Source organism: Pan troglodytes, chromosome X, assembly GCF_028858775.2.
Source record: "Pan troglodytes isolate AG18354 chromosome X, NHGRI_mPanTro3-v2.0_pri, whole genome shotgun sequence".
Taxonomy (NCBI): Eukaryota; Metazoa; Chordata; class Mammalia; order Primates; family Hominidae; genus Pan; species Pan troglodytes.
Window position 1 is genome coordinate 108,500,916 of NC_072421.2, and position 25,980 is coordinate 108,526,895.

Here is a 25,980-nt window from a genome sequence, read left to right on the forward strand (position 1 = left end):
AGGAGGACAGCAGTGGGGCAGTAGCAGTATCTAGAAGAGGAATTAGGGTCAAAAGAGGGTTTATTAACTTTTTTAGGTAGAGAAAAAATATTCAAATGAAAAGATCCAGCCTCCTGCATTAGAATGTAAGTTTATTGAGGGCAAGGACTTTGTCTTGTGCATCTTCAGCACCTTCTATGGTCCCTAGCACATAGCAGGCACTCAATAAATTTTGTTGAATGGTGAATGATCAAATGAATGAAGAAATGAATAAATAAACAAAAGTAGATGTCAATGAGTTGAGCAAGAAATACTAGCAGGATAGAGTGGCAGGTGAATTGAGTAGCACCTTGGCTTTAGTTCTAGTCATTCCTGCCACACTCCTGGCATACCAAACTTATCCCAGGCCCAGACGGCTTGTGAATGAGTTGGCATGGCACAACTCCCTTTGCTAAGAGGGCATGTTATATCTCTGTAGTCACTTGTTCCAGGGAGCAGACAGGCTGTTGGACTGTAAGAATCGGGTGCAGCCAGGTGAGACTGTAGAGTCCAGGAGTGTGCTAAAAGAGATGCCCCTTTGCATCATCACCATTCTCTGGTCCTGGTCTGTCTGTGATGCAGGACATGGGTGAGACACATGCTGCACTGGCATCCCAGCCTGCTCCTACTTGCTGGAGGGTAGTTAATAACCTCATGTAACACAGGCCAAGGAGCAGCTAAACCAAAGTTTAAGAAGAAGAAACGCATGCCCATGCAGTGACCAGAAGCTTTGGCACCCGGCTCATCTCAGTTGCTGCATTGCACAATCCCCACAATTTAAGGTGATGGGTTGGCCCAGTGGGGCTCTTGCATGGTGCCTATGACTCAGTTTTTGCTAGAAAGATGGCATGGCCCCACTCCAGGCTGGCACATAGGAGGTGCTCGGCAAGTTTTGAATAAATAAACCCCTTGGGACTGAGGAAAGAACGCTTCTTTCACTTTGCGGAGTTCTTCAGTGCTCAGCCAGAGCCAGATTGTGAATCTAGGCAGTCTGGCTTCAGGGCCTGTAGACTCAGCCACTTAATTTATACATGCAAGGTATTGGGTTTTATTGGGGGAGTGGTGGTGGTGGTAGTGGTATTATTTTTTATAAAAGTAAAAAAAAAAAAAAAAAAAAAAAGGCCAGGTGCAGTGGCTCATGTCTGTAATCCCAGCACTTTGGGAGGCCAAGGCAGGTGGATCACTTGAGGTCAGGAGTTTGAGAACAGCCTGGCCAACATGGTGAAACCCTGTCTCCACTAAAAATCCAAAAATTAGCCAGGCATGTTGGCAGGCGCCTGTAATCCCAGCTACTTGGGAGGCACGAGAATCGCTTGAACCGAGGGGGCGAAGGTTGCAGTGAGCTAAGATCATGCCACTACATTCCAACTTGGGTGACAGAGTGAGACTCTGTCTCAAAAATAAATTTATAAAAGTTTTTTTAAAAATCTTGCTATCACATTATCCAAATATTATATCCATATTCCCTCTCACTGGGGCACATACTACTTGGGTTCCTTTGCCTATTATTGTTTTGCTTTTTGGTAGAGAACTCCTACCATACCCAACCATATTACCTTCCCCTTCTTCAAAAGAGATTTCCAGGAATCCTAATATCCCACAGAACATTATCTTTCCATTTCCAGAGAGGAATATGGATGCCTGTTGGTTTTGTCCCTTTGTGTCTTCACAAGTACTGAGTGCCTACCTTGTGTCAGGTCCTGTTTTAGTCAACTGGGGATATAGCAGTGACCAAAACAATTTTAAAAAACCCCACCCTCCACAACATCACTTCCATAGCATTCTTGCCAAAAAATGCACTACCTTAATCTAACTATAAGAAAAAAGCAGACAACACCTGATTGAGGGAAGGTCTACAAAATAGTTGGCCTGGACTTGTCAAATTGTCATGAGAGACAAAGGTTGAGGAAGCATCACAGATTAGAGGAGGCTAATGAGGCATGGCAACTAAATACAATATGAGATCCTGGATTGGATCCTAGAACAGGAATAGGACATTAGTAGAGAAACTGGGAAAATGTGAATAAGGTCTGTAGATGAGTTAATCTTATTGTATCAATGTTAATTTCCTGGTTTCAATAATCTTAGTATTATTATGTAAGGTGTTAAGATTACAGGAAGCTGGGTGAAGGGTATATATGGTAACTCTCTGTGCTATGTTTGCAATTTTCCTGTAAAGTCTAAAATTATTTCAAAATAAAAAATTAAAACTAGCCCTGCCCTCCTGGGGCTTAAGTGCTGGAATTGACAGCCAGAGAGAGAAGAAGGGAGGGAGAGAGAGAAACAATAAGTAAAACAATCAGGATATTATTTAGTATATTAGCAGGCAATGGATGTTATGGAGACAAAGTAGGAAAGTGAAATGAGGAGTAGAGGGGCTGTATTTGAGTAGGATGGTCGTGGAAGGCCTCACTGAGATGACATTTGAACAAAGCCTTTAAAGAAGAGGGTGCAAGAGCCACAAGGTAGAGCACACCAGCACGAGGGAAATGCAAAGGTGCTGAGGGCATGGAATGCCTGCCCAGTTTAAAGAACCACAGGAAGCCTAGTGTGGCTAAAGCCCAATGAGCAAAATCAGTTTGCCGCATTCTGTGGTTTTAAAGGTATCGGAAAGAGACTGACCACAGAGGAAAGATTAGGGAAGTCAAAGGACATCAAATGGAAGGCCTGCTGTTGTCCTCTGTTTCCAACCAAGTCACAGATGACAGAAACATGAAGGGAAGGAAAGAGTAGGGAAGTAAAATCGCTGAAGTCTAGAATCACTGTCCAATTTCTGGTGAGTAAATAGATCCTTATTAAGCACCATAACAAGTTTCTGAGTCTCCTGTGCTTTATTCCTCTCCAAGCACTGAACTATAATTAATGCTGAGTGTGGCACTGGTATCACACAGCCTGTGACATCTTCCTGATTTTGTGCTGTGTAAAATCATGAGAAGTGTAATTGGTAGCACAAACGGGTGGGCTGATTTTTCTTGGACTAATGAGTGGAAATGATGAAAAATCCAGAACATTTTTTTGATTTGGCTTATGTTTATTATCAAAAATTCTCGACTTATTCAGGTAGCATCACTTGGATGTTTGGGGCCTGGTAATGCATGCACTAAACAGTATGCAGTCAATGATGTTGCTTGGCAAGCAGCCCCCTGGCCTGATGTATACTTACAAAAGACAGGCCAGGTACCAGCGGGGTTTCCTAAGGGTTCCTCAGCTGGCAGCTTTGACTGAGGATGCTTCCTCTTCACCAACTATGCAGAAGCAGATATCCACATGGGAGGAGCCAGCCTAATTCATGGGAGGCTTGGTGACAGCAATGTTGTTTTAGGAACATCTTTGACCAATCCACACAAGAGTGCTTAAAAAAAAAAAAAGATTGGATGAGAGGATTTAGTGCTTAGTATTCTGAAAAGTGTAAAATACTGCAAATGTATAAGGTATTACTATAATAATAATTATTATTATGTACTATGATGAGGTTTAAAGAAATTAAAAGATCTATAGCTATAATGTTTTCTAGTTCCTTACTTGTTTAGTGTTATGAAGGATGCCATTACCCTCTTTTTAGAAAGAACAGCTACCATTTTGAGCACTTACTATGTGCCAGGCACTATAATAAATGCCTTGCATGTATTGTTTCATTTATCCCTCACAATAACACCATGAAGTAGGTACTGTTGATATCCCCATTTTAAAGTTGAGGTAAGTGAGGCTAAGAGATGTTAAATAACTTACCCAAGGTTGCACAGTAAGTGGTTAGAACCAAAATTATATGCAGGAGATTGGCTCTAGAATTCTGTGTCCTTACGTCTGTGCTACAGTACCATTTAAAATAAGGGATGCAGGACACACATGCTCTGAAAAGGCAGATTTAGGTCTCCAAGAGGGAAGGCATCAGCTCTGCTTTTGGGGCTCCATACACAAGGATAACTGTTAAGAAGGCCCGAAGCATGTGGGGCAGCTGGAGCTGAGACTGATGTACTTGGATGTCTGAAGAGGTGCTAAGGGGCTATCTGGCATCCCAACTTGAAAGACTGAGCTAGGATGAAGAGCAATGGACAAACTCTGAATTCTAGAACTACCCAGAATAGCCGTCACCCACTTCACCCCATCCTTGTGTCTGTGAGGAAACTAGAGAGGCAGAGCACTGCTGACACTTGCCCAAGGTCACACGGTTCTCTAGAGCCAGCAGCTGCAGTAGAACTCTGGTCTTCAGGCTCCCAGTTCAGTGCTCATCCTCCAGCCCCACCCCCATTAGCCCCTCGCATTCAGTGGGCAGCAGTCAGAAAGAAGGCATCTCCTTTTGAGTGAAGCTACTGTCTGGAGCAGTGGTTCTCAGTGTAGCCCAGGGAACTGCAACATCAACATCACCTGGGAACCTGTTAGAAGTGCCAATTCTTGGGTCTTTCCCTGGACCAACTGGGGCTGGGGCCCTACAATGTGTGCTGTAACAAGCCCTCTTGATGATTCTAATGTATGCTGAAGTTTGAAACCCACTGGTCTAGACTGACAAGCAAAGCACTGAGTGCTGCAGATATCAATATGCATGTGGAGCATCAACTTGCACAGCACAAAGGATAGTCTTCATAGGGAAGGAATGTGGAAAGGACTGCAGCCCTCGAGCCACACCTGCAGCACAGTGTCACCTTCAAACACACATGATAGTCACAGATAGATACACAGAGACTGGGAGGGAGGGTGTAGCCAGTTTTTGTTGATCTTCAGCTGCATCAAAGATAATGTAGTTTTGCCAGCCCAGCAGTTCGCTAGAGACATGCCAGCTACTCGGCTTGGTGCTGTGGAAGGTGAAGTCCCTGCACCTCGGGGAAACTGCCACCCAGGATTATAGAACTTCCAAATTGGGAGGGAGCTTAGAGATTATCTACTCCATTATCCACCTCTACCACTCCTTGGTAATGGCATCCCTGACTGGCACTTTCTCAGCTTCAGCATTACAGGGCCATAGTGAGAGTGAGCTCAGTTTCTTTTAGGACAGCTTGGAGGTGGGAGGGAGAAGGGAACTTACACACAGGTAACTACCATTACAAAAAGTAGTATAAGTGTTAGAGCCAATGCTGTAAGAACACAGAGCCAGGAGGAATACATTTTAGCTGTGGGAGATCAGGGATGACTTCATGGAGGAGATGTCCTTTGAGCTGGGCAAGATTTCAGCAAGCAGACACAGTGGAGTAGGAGGGGTTATTTCCAAAGAAGACAATATCATGAAAAACACTTGAAGGAATGAAAATCCAGAACAAATTTCACAAAACTATTTAGGCAGGCTAGGTTGAGAGGACACATTCTGCAACAAGACTGCTTAGCTTAAAATACTGACTCTGCAACTTACTGGCCACTTGACTTTGGGCAAATTATTGAACATCTCTTGGCCTCTGTTTTCCTACCTGTAAAATGAAAATAATACAACATACCTGTGCTATATCATATTGGGTTGGGAGAAAGAGTAAATGAGATAATGCTATGAACTAGCTAACACAGTGTCTGGCATATAGCAAGTGCTCCAGGACAGTTTGGCAAGCTTTCTTCATATATAACAGGAAATTTGTTTGGAGCACTGGCAATAGAACTGAGAGTAGTGGAGGTAATCTTTGATACTAGGTTGTGGAGAGAGCTTAGAGTGCCAAACTAAGAATTTGGGGCTTTTATTCTGAAGGCAGGGGATATGCATAGTAGGAGGATGAATGGGAACAGCAGCAAGGGATAGAGAGAGTTAAGAAGCCACTCGATCTTACTTAAGGCAGTGACAAGTGACCTGAAAGGAACAGGACAAGAATCAGGTTCAGAGGAGAGATATTTGTGTGAGTGTATGTCTGAACTATACTGTCACATATAAACCTGACTTTGGGTTAACAGCCTGAAATGTACACATGTGTCTATTAAATAATTAGAGAATAAAAATTAATGGTTGGAGAGAATATTGGTCATTTGTTCTATTGTGAAAGACAATCCTTTGTTAGCTCGAGTGAAGCTATGTGAAATATTATATCCTATGAAAACACTTCCTAAAGTTGGCCTTTTTGTAAGAAAATTTGGGATATGTGCAATTCACACATACTTGATCAATTTAAGCACATTCTGTTTTACTGGCAGGCACCAAAATCTGTAATAAGACAAGGAGTCCTCCAGTGAAAGAGATGATTAGAGATTGCAATAGCAGTGCACACTGAGCTCCAATTAAGGAATTTTCTAATGGTTGTCTAGGAATACAAGTGCCCTCCATTTGGGCTTTGGTGATAACTAGAGTATTCTTTAGTTGTTAATCAGAGTGAACACAATTCAAAATGTTCTCGACTCGTGGGTCAGAGGGAATGATCTCATTTGGCACATTATTGAGTTTCTGAGAAGAGGAAAGATACTAACAGCTCACAAATATTTTGTTATTGACTAACTGCAAAGATGCATCTGTTAAAGCAATCCATCTGAGTTGGCTAGTTCTCTCGAATATTAAAGAATATCAATATATACTAAAAGCAAGTCAATTTGTCAAGCATTTACAAAGCAGCTTTGAAGCCAAATGATACCTTTTCTGCCTTTCCTTCTCTTCTAGAAGATATTCACAAACACATACAAATCTGCACTAAATTCCCTCTAACAGACCCTTTGTAAAGAAAGCTCACTTTCTTTGGCTGCAGTGACACAGATGTTTGGGTGGGAGGGGGTGCGGAGGGTGGTGGAAGCATGCTGGTTCAATGCTTGAGAAACAGTGCTGCACCCAACAGACTGAATGTCATGAATTCTTTGTCAGCTCCCCCTCAGACCCTCCAGGCTTTCCCTTTGTCTGCTAAGGGATGGAAACAGAACAGATACATTGAAGCCGGTAGACTGACCAGCTAGATTGACCCAAATTCATTCAGGAAATGCAAAAGCCTGCTGGCTCCTGGGATTAGCTGGCTGGTGTTTGAATCGCTACCCATCTGTACATTTCCTTCTAGTCCAGTGCAGCCCCAGCTTGCTACATCTGCTCACCTCAGCAGCTTGCTTTCCAAGACAAGATAATTTGAGAAGAGTGTAGTTGTGAGAAAGCAATGTCCAATGCTAGGGAAACTTTGTGGCAAGCCCGAAGAGAAATTTGGCCCTCATGGTAAGTGATTTGCTATATCCCCGGTGTTCTTTTCCCACCATCTGCCCTTGCTTTTCTCTAATTCTAGGTAATGCAGCCAACTTGTCAGGCTTAGCTTTGTCGAGAGGATATACCATTTTCAAGGCTTCATTTTTTCATAAGGACTGTGCTAAGCAGCTGTAAGAAAAAATAGGATGAAAAAATGAATGTTTTGTTTACGTTAGTGAGGTGGCATCAAAAAGCAATGAGGAAAGGCCCAGCACATCTCATAGACAGTTAATTATGTCAGAACTCAGACTAAAGGAGACATGGGGGTCTAGACAAATTATACCCAGGGTTTACCCTGCCGACAAGAGTTCCTATCCCAGCAATAGACAGGGGTCACAGAAAAAGCCTATAGCACAGTATTTCTCAGCCCTGCACATTAGAATCTCTTGGAAAACTTTAAAAAAATATATATGCAGAGTCCCCTCCCTCAGAGATTATGTCTTAATTGCTATGGAGTTAGGGCCACAGCATTGGTACTTTTTAAAAGCTCCCCAGATGGAAAACAAAATTGCCACAAAGGACATCATTGAGACAATTAGCCACATTTGAATATGGACTATATATTAGGTAATATAATTGTGTCAGTGTTAAAATTACTGAACTTGGTAACCATGGTGCTGTGATTACGTAAGAGGATGTCCTCCTTCTTAGGAAATATGCACTAAAGTATCTAGGGGTGAAAGGCATGATGTCTGCAACAAACTCAAATGGATTAGGGAGAAAAACACCTAGAAATGTAAAGGAGGAATAAAGCAAATATGGCAAAATGCTAACAATTTGGCTCATCTGGGTGAGGGGTATACAGGGTTTTTTTGGTACTATTCTTAGAATTCTTCTGTTGGTTTAAAATTATTTTGAAATACAAAATTCTTTTTAAAAAATAAAAAATAAAACAGATCCCCTGATGAAATAAAGCCCAACCAAATTTGGAAACCATTGGGTTCAGTCAAATAGAGGGAATGGGGACCTGCTATAGATAGGTGAGACTGAAAGCCTTTCTGAGACATTATCCTACATCAGTGTTTCTTCCACTTTAATGCTCATACACATCTCCTGGAGATCTGGTTAAAATTCAGTTTCTGATTCGGAAAGTCTGTAGTGAGACCTGAGAATCTGCATTTCCTTTTCTTTCTTTCTTTCTTTCTTTCTTTCTTTCTTTCTTTCTTTCTTTCTTTCTTTCTTTCTTTCTTTCTTTCTTTCATTTTTTTTTTTTGATAAGTTTTCCCTCTGTTGCCTCTGCTGGAGTGTAGTGGTGTGATCATGGCTCACCGAAGCGTCAACTTTCCAGGCTCAAGTGATCTTCCCGCCTTGGCCTCCCAAACAAAATGTTGAGTTTACAGGCATGAGTTACCATTCCCCCCTGAGATTCTGCATTTCTAATAGACTCCCTGGTGATGCCAATGAGGTTATTCCATGGGCCACCCTCAGAGTAGCAAAGTTCTTGGATTGAATTACCCCACCATAAATTTGTCAGTCAGTAAACAAGTATTTTGGAACTGCAAGAAAAATTCTCTAAGTGGAGTGGGCCTGCAGAGTTCTATGGATTGGCAGCCCCATCATCTTGACCCCTTGACCATGGCAACTCCCCGTGAGGGATTCAGAAAGTCTGCAGTGGGGCCCAACCTGCCCTGTGGGAGTCACTCTGATCCACAGAACAGAACAGAGCACCTAGCAGAATAAGCACAAAGGCTTGCAGCAAATGGAAGAAGGTATGAATGGTCTCTTCAAAAGCAAGTTCATGATACAAGTCCCAGGAAAAGTGCAGCCCTTTCCAGTGGGTGGCAGTGGAGCCAAGGTGAGGCTCTTATAGAGAGCAACATAGTTCTGATGAAGTGTCAGGGTACAGGCTGCGTGGGTCCAGCTGCCTCCTCCAGGTGAGGACCCCTTTCTTAGAAATAAAATTCCAAGGAGGATTCCCATTTCATGCTGGCCGTGGCATGCTTTGAGTTTGTTGCTTCCACTGTAAGTGGAGAACCAAAATGTCTCTCACTTGGAGGACCCTGCTTCCATCAGAACTTCCCAAATCTTGCTCTACCATTTCCCCCTCAAGGTAGCTCCTTTCCCCTCTGCCTGTGTGTTGTGATTGTGCTTTCCATGCATTGAATTAGAGGCTATCCTGTTATTTATATCTTCCTTGTTTACATCCAAATCAAGGCCAACTAATGTGAATGCACAGAAGGCAACTGAGCTTTACTGAGCATGCAACCCCAGAGAAAAGCTCTAGAAGACAAATGAGAAAGGCCCTGGAGTTGGTCAGCCCTGAGTTTGTATCCTCGCTTTACCACTTAATAAGTGTGTGAACTCGTGCAAGTTACTTAACATCTCTGAGCTTTGGGTTCCTCATCTATAAAATAGGGTCAATAATTGTACTGACTTCATAGAGTTGTGAGTATTAAATCAAATAGCGAGTACAGCAAGTGCTCAAGAAATGGAAGATAGTCATGGACTTGATGGGCATTTATTAAGTTTCTTCTATGTGTAGACAAAGAGTAGTTCAAATCCAGTCTAGTCCTACTTGCTAGTTGTGCAATCTTGGATGAGTTGCTTTGTTTTACCTCTCTGAGCCTCAGTTCCGTTACTCTTAAGTGACACTGGTGCTGGTATATAAATCACAGGATTGCTGTAAGGAATAAATGAAGTCAGACATGTTAAACACATGTCAGGCACATATAAATGTGCTCAGCCAACATGAAATATCATAATTGTTGTGGTTATTATGTCAGCTCTTCTCTGAGCACCTTTGTATTATGAGATTTACTTAGCAGCCAAGCACACTTTGCAGCCTCCTCCAGTAGACCCTCTCCAATCTTCACTGTCATTTCCCTGAGGGCGGAGGCCCTATCCTTTATACCATTTCTGGTGTCTCCATGACACCTGGCAGTGAGTAGGTGTTCAGTGCATGAAGCAGAGAGCACTATGCTGCAAGCACAGCCATCAGAAGCATCACTGCCTGGGTTCAAGTTTTAGCATGTCCACTTTACTTGCTGGGTGACTTTCTAGCAACTCCTGGATCTTCTCTGAGTCTCCATTCTCTCACATGTAGTAAGGGTGTGATAATAATTCCTACCTCTGGGGATTGCTGCAAGGATTAAAGCTGGGTACATAGTGAGAGCTTAATAAGGGTTGAGTGTTTTAATTGCTGTTATTATTTGAGAAAAGTCTTACAGTCAAGGATCACAGGAGCTACTCTGAGAAATCATGCACACACATGCATAGATACACACGAGTGGGCAGCACTGAGAGGACAGGTTACAGGAAAGACACAAATAGGCATTTATTGCCCATGAAAGGCTCTTTGAACCCCAAGCCAGAGCCAGTGTCTGCCTAAAATTTTCTCTGTAACCATGGTACTGAGAGCCCCTGAGGGTTTTTTTTAATATTGAAGTAAAATTCATATAACAGAAAATTTATCATTTTAACATGAAGAATTCAGTGACATTTGGTACATTCACAGTGTTACAGAACCACAGCTCTTCTGAATTGATTACCCCTTTAAGCTGGCTGTGTCCAGAGGAAGGCAGGGCTCATTGTCTTCTGTAACCCTTCTTGTCACTATTCCATACCTCTTCACATCCCCACTTTGTTTCTCCTTCCTCATTTTTTCAATTGTACTCTCTCTCTCCACTCTCCTGCTCTTTGGGGGCAATGGGATATGTGTCTCTGATATACATGTACTTTTAGGAAGAGTGAGGATATTTACCCACTGGAAAGATTCCAGGTCTAAAAGATGGCACTGGAAGAGTGCAGAATGGGACTGGTGAAGCCACTTCTTGCCAGGACAGGCTTGGCACACCTGAAAGCAGGCACAGCACAATGTCAGCTGCCCATTGACCTTAGTCTTCTGGTGGCCCCAGGGTCAACAGACAACCTGAAAAGGCTTATTATCAATTATGACGTCTGAGAATCACAGTCCTGTTTGTTATCATGTCTTCTATCTTTGGCCTCCCCGTTATTATGAGTAAATTTGCTTCATATTAAAGCATCTATTGCAGAATAACCTTCATAGGCTCCACAACCTCACAGAATCTGCTTTATATTTGTACCTATCGGCAAGAGCCACATCTTAAATATATTAAACAATAAGAATAATACTGCATATGTACTGAATTATTCCTGCATGCCAAGCACTGCGCTAAATGTGTTTCATGAGTTATCTCATAAATGAATCCTTACAATGACTCTAGGGGCCAGGCATTGTTAATATCTACTTTTAATAGATCAGGAAACTAAGGCACAGAGCCAATGGCTGATTTGTCCAAGAGCAAGTGACAAAACCCATGCTTTACACGGCTGAGTAATATTGTGGCCCCATAACCCCACCATGGATAATTAACAGAAAAAAAAATATTCATTTGCAACCACAGACAGTAGCTTCCTTCATCCACTGCTAGACTTTAGTCTTGGTTCATGAACTTCCTAGTTTTTGACGTTAGGCTGTTCACCTAACCCATCTGAAACTGTTTCTTCCTCTATATAATTGTGGAAATTGTCCTGCCTTACCTCGCTCAGATTTATGAGTATAAAATATAAAAACATGCAGGGAATGTTTTTGCAAAATGTAAAGTGCTATGCCAATGTCAGGAACTGACATCATGAATAATGGCTTCTTGGGATTGTGTGAGAACCACCCAGTTTCATGCTGGGGAATTAGAGCTCCCTAGGAGCTCTGTGATAACCCCGGGAAGCTGCAAGTTCTTCTAGTCAAATCAAATCCTTGACAAGCCACGCCCATTTCTACTCTTCATGGTTGTGTGAACTCTTAAGTGCTAGCTGATATGGTTTGGATCTGTATTCCCTTCAAATCTCATGTTGAAATGTAATTCTCAGTGTTGGAGGTGGGGTCTTATGGGAGGTGATTGGATCACTGGGGCAGATTCCTCATGAATGGCTAAGTGCCATCCCCTTGGTGATGAGTGAGTTCTCATTCTGAGTTCACATATGATCTGGTTGTTTAAAAGTGTGCAGCACCTTCCCCTGACTCTCCTGCTCCCTCTCTCACCATGTGATATGCTGGTTCCCCCTTCACCTTCTACCATGATTGTAAGTTTCCTGAAGCCCTCACCAGAATCCAAGCAGATGTTGGTGCCATGCTTGTACAGCCTGCGGAACTGTGAGACAATTAAACCTCTTTTCTTTATAAATGACCAAGCCTTAGGCATTTCTTTACAGCAATACAAAAATGGTCTAGCGCACTAGCCAACTTCTCTGAACTCCTAATCTGTGTCTTTAAAGTGTACTTGGAACAGCACTGGAAAAATCCTCCACTTTTGGTATATCCGGGGGCTGAACAAACCCAGTGAAAGCCTTATAAGATGTCTTCTGCCTGTTCTAGTTTTGAAAAATCACAGCCTACCTATCACAGAGGTTGAGATGCAGATTAACTTGAGGTGATAAATTTGAAAGTGCTTTGCACAGTGCTTGCCTCATAGTGGGTGCTCAAAAGATGGTGCCTCTTTTGTGATTCAGATTGTTATTCTTGGGGCTGGGGGTGGTTAGGTAGGATGCCAAAGAAGAGAGAGGCTGCAGCAAGGGGAAGGCAGTTTGGGCAGTTGGGACTCCTAGACCACACGGCTTGCCAATTTCCTGATTCCTCGAAATGAAGGCATGATTTTGAAACACAGCTGCCTCTTACTCACACAAAAGCAGTTTATGCACAAGGCTGTGTCTGACTTCCCATGTAGGTTATTTGTGTTTCCCAGAAATGTTGGGAAGGTGTAGGAAGATGAAGCCTAATTAAGGGTCTTCCTGTTCCACCACACTTCATCTCCCTGGCATGCAAGTGGTTTAGCAGCAAAGCAGGCAGACAAAAAGTCTCTCAGCAAGAAATAACTTTTATTATCCCTCAATGTAGACATGCAGGACAGTGGACCAGAAAGGCTAGGAAGCAGTGGAGGGTAGCAGTCTTTTAAATACTACATATCATTCTTTTAAAGAATTATTAAGTGTTTTCAGAAATTGTAAATTTTCCACGTATTCATTGCCCTCAGTGAAACAATGCACAGGAATGTTCTCCTCCGTTCTTCTGCTTCTGCAGTGTAAGCAGTATTAACAGCCTGGGTTCGAATCCTCCCACAACCTTCTTTGTGCACATGCAACCTTCTTTGTATTCAGGCATGTAAGGCATCTATAGGGGATTTTGCTGTTTGTACTAGAATGGGATTGTGAGATATATGTTTCTCTACAGCTTGGCTTTTGCACTTAACAGTGCATCACAGACCTCCTAGCACATCAGTAGTTATAGATCTGGTACATTCTTTCAAACCACTACATGATAGTTCATAATATGAACAATATGAATGTGCCAGGATTTATTAAACTGTACATCTATCGATAAGCACTTGGGTTGTTTAGAACATTGTAGTCATTCTCAGAGACTTTTTGTCTGCCTGCTTTGCTGCTAAACCACTTGCATATCAGGGAGGTGAAGTGTGGTGGAACAGGAAGACCCTTAACTAATTATAATATGGTAAACATATTTACCAGTGTTGGTAAATATGGTGGGAAAGATTGCTGGGTCAAAGGGTTTTAATTTACTTATGGAAAAATTGCTTGGCTGATATTCATAAATTGCATTCTGATTCCCTCATCCTATTATCAAAAAGTTTATTGTTGATCAGTTAAGCAGATTTCATTTGCCTTCCCAATAATCAACGTATGACCTCATAGTAAAGGACTGTTGTAAAGAGTGGGCATCCAAGGATATGATCTTCTCTTCATTGGGATCCCAGAAATGGTGGGTTGTAATTTATCTAACTGGACTAAATACTCCAGATGCCTTCTTTCACTGACACAATCCGATTATTCTCCTGCCTTTTCTAGCCACGATCACCTTAGGCTCAACCTTGAGAAACAAAAAGAAAACAAATTTTGTTGGCAGCAGACGTGTTTTGGTTCTCCCTCAGATAAAGTTTCCTTTGCAGGACAATAAAAGGGGAATTGGAAAGGCTGGAAAAGTAAGGTGAGCACAAGTTAACAGAAGATGAGGAACATCAATCTGCTTTACTAAAGGAATTACTTTTGCAAAAGTATCGCTAAATAGTGCTTTTAAGTATCAAGGACATGGTGGGTACATGGGGGTTCACTGTAAAATTATTTCACATTTGTTTTACAAACTCTTAAGGTGTTATTTTTTTATTTGCATTTTTTTGAGACAGGGTCTTTCACTCTGTCACCCAGGCTGGAGTGTGGTGGTACAATAATGGCTCACTGCAGCCTTGACTTTCCTGGCTCAAGCAATTTTTCCTACCTCAGCCTACTGAGTAGCTGAAATCACAGCCATGTGTCACAGCACCCGGCTTATTTTTTAATTTTTTATAAAGATGTGGTCTCGCTATGTTTCCCAGGTTGGGCCGAAGCAAGCCTCCCACCTCAGCTTCCCAAAGTGTTGGGATTACATGCGTGAGCCACTGTGCCTGGCCCTGTTAAGATGTTCATATGTGGTTTGATTTATAAAAATTCTGCTCACATGCCACTTTCCAGGCATAAAATATCTGTATCAAGATACTTTGCTGTGTGTGATACTTTATGCTTTTTAAAGCAATTTCATTTCACAGTCCAATTCCACCCTCACAGCATCATAGTATGACAGGAATCACTCTTCTCATTTGACAACAGAGATAATTAGGCCTGGAGAGGTAAATGACTTGTCAAAAGTCACATACATAATTAGCAGCAGAGCTAAGCCTTAAATTAGGGATTCCCCATCCAGCATTTGTCTCACTTGGGGAAGATGGGTAGAACATGAGACCCTAATTCCATCTCTCATTAGGTCTCTGCTTGAGTCTTATTTGGCCTAACTCAATTTCTGTTTTACTTCAGGCATGTAGATCCATGCTTCTTTCCATGGCTAATATAACACTGATTGAGCACCAGTAATGCACTAGGTGCTCTAGAGACTATTGAATTAAATCTGGTTGCTGCCCTGTAGCTCCTATTCTGAATTTGTTGGAGCCCAATCCAAAATAGTTATTGCTCTGCACAGATAGTACAGGCTTATAAGAACATTTCTCCAATCTAAGCTTGTATCTCACCATTTTTCTTTAGGACCCCCAACGGAATTTCTTCTTATCAGGCAGGAATATCCCACAACTGGTCTCTGAGTAGTCTTAAAAAACAGCCCTTTATTTTGCCTGACTCACTCTTGAAGATGAATGCATCAGCTTGTTTTCTCTTCCAGAATAACATACAGAGGACAGCTTTCTCTTCTGAGGAGTCAGAAGTTCAGTTCGCCCAACATGGAATGACTTGAGGTACACTTGAATGGTCTCTGTGCCCCTAAATATCTTCCTCATCAGCAGAAATGTCCTCTTTGAAGATGTGATTCCTTGACTACTTCCTGCCTCTTCATGTTGTGTCAGTTACGTGATCCATTAACCAGGCTGTATGTATATCCTTTGAAATGTTTCAAACATCTTTCCCTTTGCTAACCACTCCCACTTGCCAGTGGCTTTGTCATCTTAAACAGCAAAGTCCCAGCAGATCTCCCTACTTAGCATCTTTTCCTCCAGTCTACACTATATGCTACTGGCAAAATTATATTTCTAAAACAAAGCTCTGATTATATTATTCCCCTAGTCAAAAACCATAGTCGGCTTTCCACTGCCTGTTGCAGTGGTGTTCAAAGTCCATTTGTTCATTTGTCTGTTTGTTCTTTGGTTTCAAATCAGCAGCACCTTTTTTTTCAAGTAAAAAAAATTAGGTAGTTAAGATCCCAAAATGTAAAGCAGATAAAAGTAGACATGCCTTAAAAAATATGTAGACACACTGTAGTTGAAGTGAGAAGTTGGGGGTGAGAAAGTAGGGAAGCTCTGGGCCCCTTGCTCCTGGCAGAACCCTTGGTCCTCAGGGAACACAGTGTGAAGACCACTGGCCTGCTCATAAGTTTAAAATGCCTTCGCTTGCCATTCAAGACTGCACTAACCTGGCCCTAAACTGCCTCTCCCATGAGACTTCCAATTGTCCTTAAAGGAACCCTTTGCTTCAGCCCATTCGTTCTGCTCTCTGTCTTCCCCACACAACTGGGACATTCTTTACCTTTGCACTGCTAAGCCCCCAAGCCTGAAATGTCCACTACTGTTCTCGGTTCCTGTCTGAATTGCATTCACCCTTTGAAAACCAGCTCCAGTTCTACTTACTTTAAGAAATATTTGCCGGCTTCCTTGTTCCGCAGGGACTCACTTACTGGAGCTGTAATGACTTTATCTTCCAAAAGAACAAAAGAGAAGCAGCCCAGGAAATAAATTCCTATCAACTCTGTTTTTATGTGCTCCTTCTGGCTAGAGAAGCCTTATGATGTGATCATTAGATGTGGGAGCAGATTCTCTGGGTTTGTAATGTGGCTCTGATACTTATTAGCTGTGTAACTCTGAGGAAGTTACCACTCTCTGAAGTCCCTCTTCTGTAAAATTGGGACAATAATAGTAGTCATCTCAGGGGTTATGCAAGGATTAAGTTATATCAAGCTCCTAGCCCAGGGTTTGGCACTAGTAAATAGTATAACTTACTAGTTATACTAGCAAGTGTAACTAGTAAGTAGTATAACTAGCAAGTTATACTACTAACTAGTATAGTAAGTAGTATAGTAAGTAGTGTAACTCGCGAGTTATACTAACTAGTATAGTAAGTAGTGTAACTCGCGAGTTATACTACTAACTAGTATAGTAAGTAGTGTAACTCGCGAGTTATACTACTAACTAGTATAGTAAGTAGTGTAACTCGCGAGTTATACTACTAACTAGTATAGTAAGTAGTGTAACTCACGAGTTATACAACTCATATCTGGGTTGATGTGAAGGTTTGAGCTAAGGCAGATATGAGTTGATGTGAAGGTTTGTGCTAAGGCAGAGGCAGGGGGATGTCCCCCGAGGGCAGAATTGTTGGAGGATCCAGAGGTAGAAAATAGTGTACAGAGTAAAATAAAGAAACTAGCACAGCCAGTAGAGGGTGAAACAGGTTGCTCTACCACCAGGTGTGAAGGAGGTACCCTGAGAGGTGGTTCCCCTAAGGCCCCTATCAGCAGTGCTCAATTCTTACAGAGTGTATACTCAATAATTGTGAGCTATTGTTAGTAAGTTTGAAATTGGGACTCTCCAGGATGCATAGTCTCCATCCTTATCTATGCTGTTTTAATAACCTTAGTTTTTTTATCGTGGTAAAAGAACACATGACATAAAATTTACCATCTTAACCATTTTAAGTGTAAAGTTTGGTAGCATTAACCACACACATTGCATTGCACACTGTTGTACAACAGATCTCTGGAACTTTTTCATCTTGCAAAACTGAAACTCTACACCTATTGAATAACAACTCCCTTTTTCCTGCTCCCCCCGGTCCCTGGCAAATACCATTTGACTTTCCATTTCTAAGAGACTGACGATTTTAGATACTTAATATAAGTAGAATCATGTAGTATTTGTCTTTTTGTGACTGGCTTCTTTCATTTATCATAATGTCCTCCAGGTTGATCCATGTTGTAGCATGTGACAGGATTTCTTCCTTTTCTATGACTGAATAATATTCCACTGTATGGATATATCATACTTTGGTTATCCATCCATCTGTTGATGGACACTTGGGTTGCTTCCACCTTTTGACTATTGTGAATATGCTGCTATAAACATTGGTGTACAAGTATCTCTTTGAGATACTGTTTTTGACTCTTTTGAATATATATCCAGATGTAAAATTGCTGTATCGTATTGTAGTTATTGTTTTGTTTGCTTGATGAATCTCCATCCAGTTTCTCATAGTGGCTGCACCATTTTACATCCCTACCAGCAATGCACAAGGGTTCCAATTTCTCACATCCTTGCAAACCCTTGTTATTCTCTGTTTTCTTGTTGATAATGGCCATCCTATTGGGTGTAAGGTGATATCTCATTGTGGTTATGATGTGTATTTCCCTAATGATTATTGATGTAGAGCATCTTCTTTGTGCTTATTAGTCATTTGTATATCTCTTTGGAGAAATGCCCATTCAAATCCTTCCACCATTTTTAAATCAGGTTATTTGTTGTTGTTGTTGTTGCTGTTGCTGTTGATTTGTAGAAGTTCTTTATATATTCTGGATATTAATCCCTTAACAGATATGTGGTTTGCAAATATATTCTCTCATTCAATGGGTTGCTCTTTCACTCTTGATTGTTTCCTTTGCCACACAGAAGTTTTTAAGTTCAATGTAGTCATATTTGTCTATTTTTGCTCTTTAGTGTTATTTTAATGTGTCTATATCCTGTCTTCTCAGTGAAACTCAAAGCTTTCCAAAGGTACAGTGCATGATTCCTCTTGTGTTGTCTGTTGTGTCATGCTCTGTGCCAGGCACATAGTAGGTGCTCACGAATATGTACCAACCAATTAATTGAATCTCCATATGCACATTAACCTATTATCAGCCATGAGTGCCTTAGCAAAATTATTTTTTCAGTTAACTGGAAGCTTAGAGGATAGCATCTATGATTGGGCCAAAGGAGAGACATAGGTTGGAGGAGTGAATAGAAAGCATGGGGCCTTCTCAGGAAGAGGAGACTCTATGGCAGCAGGTGGGGACATTGTGCCTGACATACGGAAAGGTCCCCGTAAATGTTAGCTGGTATCATTATTTGTGCACTAGCTGTCTGAGACAGGGAGAGGCAGTGCTGGGATAACTGAATGGAAATATGAGAAATTCAAAAGAGAAACTTTTTGTCAGCTTGCCTTCTTAAAAGTATGTGTGTGTGTGTGTGTGTGTGTGTACATATATATGTGCACACGTGCTGAAGTGCCAAGGTCCAAATTTGTTTTGCGACCAGGAAGATAATTCACTGTTTGCATTATTTCCAAGAGTAACCATTAATGCAGGTAGTGAGGAGGACCACAAATGTGATTACTATTCGGTAGACTCTTTTTGGATGATGTCCATGCATTACTTATCTCACATATACTACATCAGTGCTAAAGAAGAAAGGAAGGAAAGAAGGAAGGAAGGAAGGAAGGGAGGGAGGGAGGGAGGGGAGAAGAAGAGAGGAGAAGAGAGGAGAGGAGAGGAGGCAAAAGAAGAAAGGAATAATTAGGAGTTGATTAAAGCATCTGCCCTAGGACTCTTGGAGATAAATAGGATTTTCTGACCTGTTACTTTATTTTAAAATTGATGTTGCCTTTGGGGCTCTCAGTGCTAAATAGTGAAAACTCAACAAAGATAGTAGTCCCTGCTTTGGGCTGGAAAACATCACAAGGGAAATTAGAAAACACCTTGAGATGAATGAAAATGAAAATACAACATACCAAAATTTATGGAACGCAGTGAAAGCAGTGCTAAAAGTGATATTCATGGCTATAAATGTTTACATTGAGAAAGAAGTTCTTAAATCAACAACCTAACTTCACACCTTAAGGAATTAAAAAATAACAAGCTAAACCCAAAGCTAGCAGAGGAAAGAGACCAATAAAGATTGGAACAGAGATAAATAAAAATAGTGAATAGAAAATAAAATAAATAAAATAGAATAAAATAGAGAACAGCAATGAATCCAAGAGATGTCTCTTTGAAAAGATCAACAAAATTGACAGAGTTTATAGCTAGATCAACTAAGCAAAAAAAGAGAAGCCTCAAGTAACTAAAATCAGAAATGAAAGCACAGACATTACCAAAAATGTTAAAGGAATAAAAAGATTATAAGGGAGTACAATGAAGAATGGCATGTTAACAAATGTGGTAACCTAGATAAAATGGACAAATTTGTAGAAACATACAGCCTACCAATATTGAATTATGAAGAAATAGACAACGCCAATACACCTATAACTAGTAAGGTGATGAAATCAGTAATCAAAATAATTTAAAGGAAGAAAAGCCAAGATCCAATGGGTTCACCTCTAATTTCCACAAAACATTTAAGAGTAATTAACATCAATTTGTTTCAAACTCTTAAAAAATTAAAGAAAAGAGAATATTTCCTAACTTACTCTATGAAGCCAGCATTACCCTGATATCAAGCTAGAAAGAGACACTGCAAGAGAACTACAGACCAATATACCTTATGAATATTGATGCAAATATCCTCAGCAAAATACTAGCAAATAGAATTCAATAGCATATTAAAAGGGTTATATGCCTTGAGTAAGTGGGATTTATTCCTCAAATGCATTGATGGGTCAACATTAAAAAAAATCAATCAATATTATATACCACATTAACAGCATGAAGGGGAAAACCACATGACCATCTCAAGTTACACAGAAAGAGCATTTTACAAAATTCAACACCTTTTTGTGATTTTTAAAAATAACTCAATAAACTAAAAATAGAAGAAAACTACCTCAACATAATAAGGCCATATATGAAAAACCTACAGCTAACATCATGCTTAATGGTAAAAGACTGAAAGCTTTTACTCAATGATCAGAACAAGACAAGGATGTCAGCTTTTTGGCACTTCTATTGAACATAGTATTAGAAGGCCTAGACAGACAGCAATTAGGCAAGAAAAATAAATAAAAAGAATCTAAATTGAAAAAGAAAAAGTAACATTATCTCTCTTTACAGACAATATGATCTTCTATATGGAAAATGCTGAAGATTTTATTTTAAAAACTATTAGAACTAATAAATCAATTTGGGAAATTGTCAGGCTGTAAAATCAACATACAATAATCAGTTGTAGTTCTATACACCGACAACAAGCAATCTGAAAAGGAAATGAAGAAAACGATTTCATTTAAAATAGTGTCAAAAAGAATAAAACACTTAGGAATAAACTTAACCAAGGAGACAAATAAATGTGTACTGAAAAGTATAAAACATTGCTGAAAGAGATTAAAGACACAAATAAATGGAAATATGGAAATACATCTCATGCTCTTAGATTGAAAGACTTAACATATTTATGATGTCACTACCCAAAGTGATCTACAGATTCAGTGCAATCCTTATCAAAACCCCAGTGACTTTTGTTGCAGAAATAGGAAAATCCATCCTAAAATTTATATGGAATCTCAAGGGACCCCAGATGAGTGAAACAATCATGAAACAAAACAAAGTTGGAGAACTCACACTTCTTGATTTCAAAACATACTACGAAGCTTACAGTAATCAAAATATTGTGGCACTGTCATAACGACAGACACATATACCAATGGAGTAGAAGAGAGCCCAGAAATAAACCCTCATTAGATGGTACCCTTTTTTACCCTTTTGACAAGGGCACAAAGTCCATTCAATAGGGAAAGAGCAATCTTTCCAACAAATGGTGGCTGGGAAAACTGGATATCCACATGCAAAGGAATGATGTTGGGCCTTTACCTTACACCATATACATAAATTAACTTAAAACAGATAAAACACCTAACCATAATAACTAAAACTGTAAAACTCTTAGAAGAAAACATAGGGGAAAATCTTCGTGACATTGGATTTGGCAATGATTTATTGTATATGACATCAAAAGCATAGGCAACAAAAAAATGGATAAGTTGGATGTCATTAAAATTAAAAACCTTTATGTATCAAAGGACAATATCAGAGTGAAAAGGCAACCTACAGAATGAGAGAAAGTATTTGCAAATCCTATATCTGGTAAGGGATTGATATCCAGAATTGTAAAGAACTATTATAACTCAACAACAACCACAAAATTCGATTATAAAATTATGCAAAGGCCAGGCAAAGTGGTTCTTGCCTGTAATCCCAGCACTTTGTGAGGCCAAAGCAGGAAGACGGCTTGAGCCCAGTAGTTTGAGACCAGCCTGGGCAACATGGCAAAACACCATCTTTACAAAAAAAAAAAAAAAAAAAATAGCCGGGCATGTCTCCTGTAGTCCCAGCTACTCAGGAAACTGAGGTGGCAGAATTGATTGAGCCTAGGAGGTTGAGGCTGCAGTGACCTGTGGTTGTGCCACTGCAATCCAGCCTGGGTGACAGAGTGAGACCCTGCCTCCAAAAAAAAAAAAAAAAAAGAAAGAAAGAAAAGAAAAAGGGGGGGGGCAAATGATTTGAATATACATTTCTCCAAAGAAGATATACAAATGACCTATATACACATGAAAAGGTGCTTGACATCACTAGTCATTGGAGAAAGGCAAATCAAAACAACAAATGAGATACCACCTTACACCAGTAGGATGGCCATTTTACAAACCACACACACACACAAACACACAAAAAATAACAAGTGTTAGCCAGGATGTGGAGAAATAGGAACTCATGTGCATTGCTGGTGGGAATGTAAAATGGTACAGCTGCTATGGAAAATGGTATGATAATTCCTTTAAAAATTAAAAATAGAATTACCATATGATCTAGCAGTTCTACTTCTGGGTATATACCCAAAGAAATTGAAAGCAGGGACTTCAGTAGATATTTACACATCCATGTTCCTTGCAGCATTATTCACAATAGCTAAAAGTTAGAAGCATCCCAAGTGTGCACCAACAGATGAATAAAGAAAATGTATATGTTACTCATCCTTAAAAAGGATGGAAATTCTGACATGTTCTACAGGAATGGATGAACTTTGAAGACATTATGCTACGTGTAATAAGCCAGACACCAAAGGACAAATATTGTATGATTCCATTTGTATAAAGTACTTAGAGTACTCAAATCCATACAATCAGAAAGTAGAATGGTGGTTTCCAGGAGCTGAGAGGAGGGGAGAATGGGGAATTGTTGGTTAATGGGTATACAGTTTCAGTTGGGGAAGATGAAACATTTCTGGAGAGAGTGATGATGATTGCACAACAATGTGAATGTAGGCCTGAGGGAGGATTAAGATGGCAGATAGGAGGCAGGACTAGCTTGCAGCTCCCACTCAGACAGACAGAGCAGTGTATAGAGACTCTCATCATGAACTTTTGCTCCAAGAACTACCACAGGAACATACCAGGGAAGCCGAGAGAATCCACAGACCCTTTGAAGGAACTGGATCACCACTGCAGGTTCCCTGAGATGTCAAAAACCTGTGTCTGTTTGCTTTCTCAGCCAGTGGGGAGGCTTGTGGTCTGGGGTAAGTTCTCAGCCCTGATCATTGGCTGCCTAGAAATAGACTTGGTGCTGTTGTGGGGGTATGGTGGAAGTGAGACCGGCCTTTAGGACTGTGGGTTCTGTGGGAAAGGGGTGAGGCCTGTGACTGCCAGCTTTCCACCACTTCCCTGGTGACCTGCGTGACTTATCAGAGGCAGTCATAATCCCCCTGGGTATATAACTCCACTGGACTGGGAACAACACCCCCATCCCCCACAGCAGCCACAGCAAACACTGCATAAGGAGAGGCGGAGCTCAGACATGCTTATCCCTATCCCCAACTAGTGGTCTTTCTCTACCCGACCCCGGGAAGACAAATGTCATAATCTCTTGGGAGCTCTATTGCCCTTCCTACCTCCTGAGAAACCTGAATACTTAATCAGGTGTCTTTGCATCCTCCTTGTAGGGCCACAGTTGATGCACTCCTGAAAGGGTTACCTCCTGGCTGGGGGCCAACCAACACAAAACCAGCCCACTACACAAAAACACAACCAAAGACCCTCACAGAGTCCATTTTACTCCCCTGCTACCTCCACCAGAGCAGCTGCTGGTATGCAGGACTGCAAGACCTGAAGACAGATTACATCACAGGACTCTTTGCAGAAACTCCTCAGTACCAGTCTGGAGCCCAATAGCTCCACTGGGTGGCTAGACCCAGAAGAGCAAAAACGAATCACTACAGCTTAGCTCTCAGGAAGCCTCTTTCCTAGCGGAAGGGGAAAATAACACATTAAGGGAGCATCCATGAGACAAAACAATCTGAACAGCAGCCATTGAAACCTAGATATTCCTTCTGACATGAGAAGGAACCAGAAAAACAATTCTGGTAATACGACAAAACAAGGTTCTTTAACACCCCCCAAAGATCATACCAGCTCACCAGCAATGGATCCAAACCAAGATGAAATCTCTGCAGTGCCAGAAAAAGAATTCAGAAGGTCAATTACTAAGCTAATCAAGGAGGCACTAGAGAAAGGTAAAGTCCAACTTAAAGAAATCAGAAACATGATATAGGATATGAACGGAAAATTCTTCAGTGAAGTAGATAGCATGAATAAAAAAAAATCACAACCGCAGGAAATCAAGGACACACTTAGAGAAATGCAAAATGCACTGGAAAGTCTCAGTAATAGAATCAAACAAGCAGAAGAGAGAACTTCAGATCTCAAAGACAAAGCTTTCAAATTAACCCAATCCATCAAAGAAAAAGAAAAAAGAATTTTTAAAAATGAACAAAGCCTCCAAGAAGTTTGAGACTATGTTAAACATCCAAAGCTAAGAATAATTGGTGTTCCCGAGGAAGAAGAGAAATCTAAAAGTTTGGAAAACATATTTGAGGGAATAATTGAGGAAAACTTCCCCAGTCTTGCTAGAGATCTAGACATCCAAATACAAGAAGCTCAAAGAACACCTGGGAAATTCATCACAAAAAGATCACCACCTAGGCACATAGCCATCAGGTTATCTAAAGTCAAGACAAAGAAAAGAATCTTCAGAGCTGTGAGGCAAAAGCATCGGGTAACTTACAAAGGAAAACCTATCAGATTAACAGCAGATTTCTCAGCAGAAACCCTACAAGCTAGAAGGGTTTGGCGACATATTTTTAGCCTCCTTCAACAAAACAATTATCAGCCAAGAATTTTGTATCCAGAGCAACTAAGCTTCATAAATGAAGGAAAGACACAGTCTTTTCCAGACAAACAAATGCTAAGAGAATTCGCCACTACTAAGCCAGCACTAAAAGAAATGCTGAAACCATCTCTAAATCTTAAACAAATCCTCAAAATACAACAAAATAGAACCTCCTTAAACCATAAATCTCACAGGACCTATGTAACAATAATACCATGAAAAAAAACAAAAACAAGTTGTTCAGGCAACAAATAACACAATGAATAGAATAATATCACACATCTCAATACTAACATTGGAAATAGATGACCTGAATGCTCCACTTGAAAGATACAGAATGGCAGAATAGATATGAATTCAACAACCAAGTTTCTGCTGTCTTCAGGAGACTCACCTAACACATAAGGATTCACATAAACTTAAGGTAAAGGGGTAGAAAAAGATATTCCATGCAAACGGACACCAGAAGTGAGCAGGAGTAGCTATTTTTTATATATATATATATATACTTTAAGTTCTGGGGTACATGTGCACAATGTGCAGGTTTGTTACATAGGTATACATGTGCTGTGTTGGTTTACTGCACCCATCAACTCATCATTTACATTAGGTATTTCTCCTAATGCTATCCCTCCCCCAGGCCCCCACTCACTGACAGGCCCCAGTGTGTGATGTTCCCCTCTCTGTGTCCATGTGTTCTCATTGTTCAACTCCCACTTATGAGTGAGAACACGCGGTGTTTGGTTTTCTCATCTTGTGTTACTTTGCTGAGAATGTTGGTTTCCAGTTTCATCCATGTCCCTGCAAAGGACATGAACTCATCCTTTTTTATGGCTGCATAGTATTCCATGGTGTATATGTACCACATTTTCTTTATCCAGTCTCTCATTGATGGGCATTTGAGTTGGTTCCAAGACTTTGCTGTTGTGAACAGTGCTGCAATAAACATACGTGTGCATGTGTCTTTATAGCAGCATGATTTATAATCCTTTGGGTATATACCCAGTAATGGGATTGCTGGGCCAAATGCTATTTCTAGTTCTAGATCCTTGAGGAATCTCCATACTGTCTTCCACAATGGTTGAACTAATTTACACTCCCACCAACAGTGTAAAAGTGTTCCTATTTCTCCACATCCTCTCCAGCATCTGTTGTTTCCTGACTTTTTAATGATTGCCATTCTAAGAGGCATGAGATAGTATCTCATTGTGGT

The 25,980-nt window shown here is 40.7% G+C and overlaps 1 protein-coding gene across 12 annotated transcripts in view; it reads left to right on the plus strand.

The window, feature by feature from the left end:
• PAK3 (p21 (RAC1) activated kinase 3) overlaps positions 1 to 25,980 on the plus strand; it is a 284,926-nt gene that overhangs the window by 54,306 nt on the left and 204,640 nt on the right. For 3 of the 12 annotated variants that reach the window (XM_063803778.1, XM_009439514.5, XM_009439519.5), the window contains one exon: positions 15,315 to 15,387. The exons of 8 other annotated variants lie outside the window; for them this stretch is intronic. The gene's annotated coding sequence lies outside the window, so the exon portion shown is untranslated. Of the gene's footprint in view, positions 1 to 6,764; positions 7,112 to 15,314; positions 15,388 to 25,980 lie in introns of those variants that run through there. One more of the 12 variants, XM_054676186.2, reaches the window with a different exon arrangement.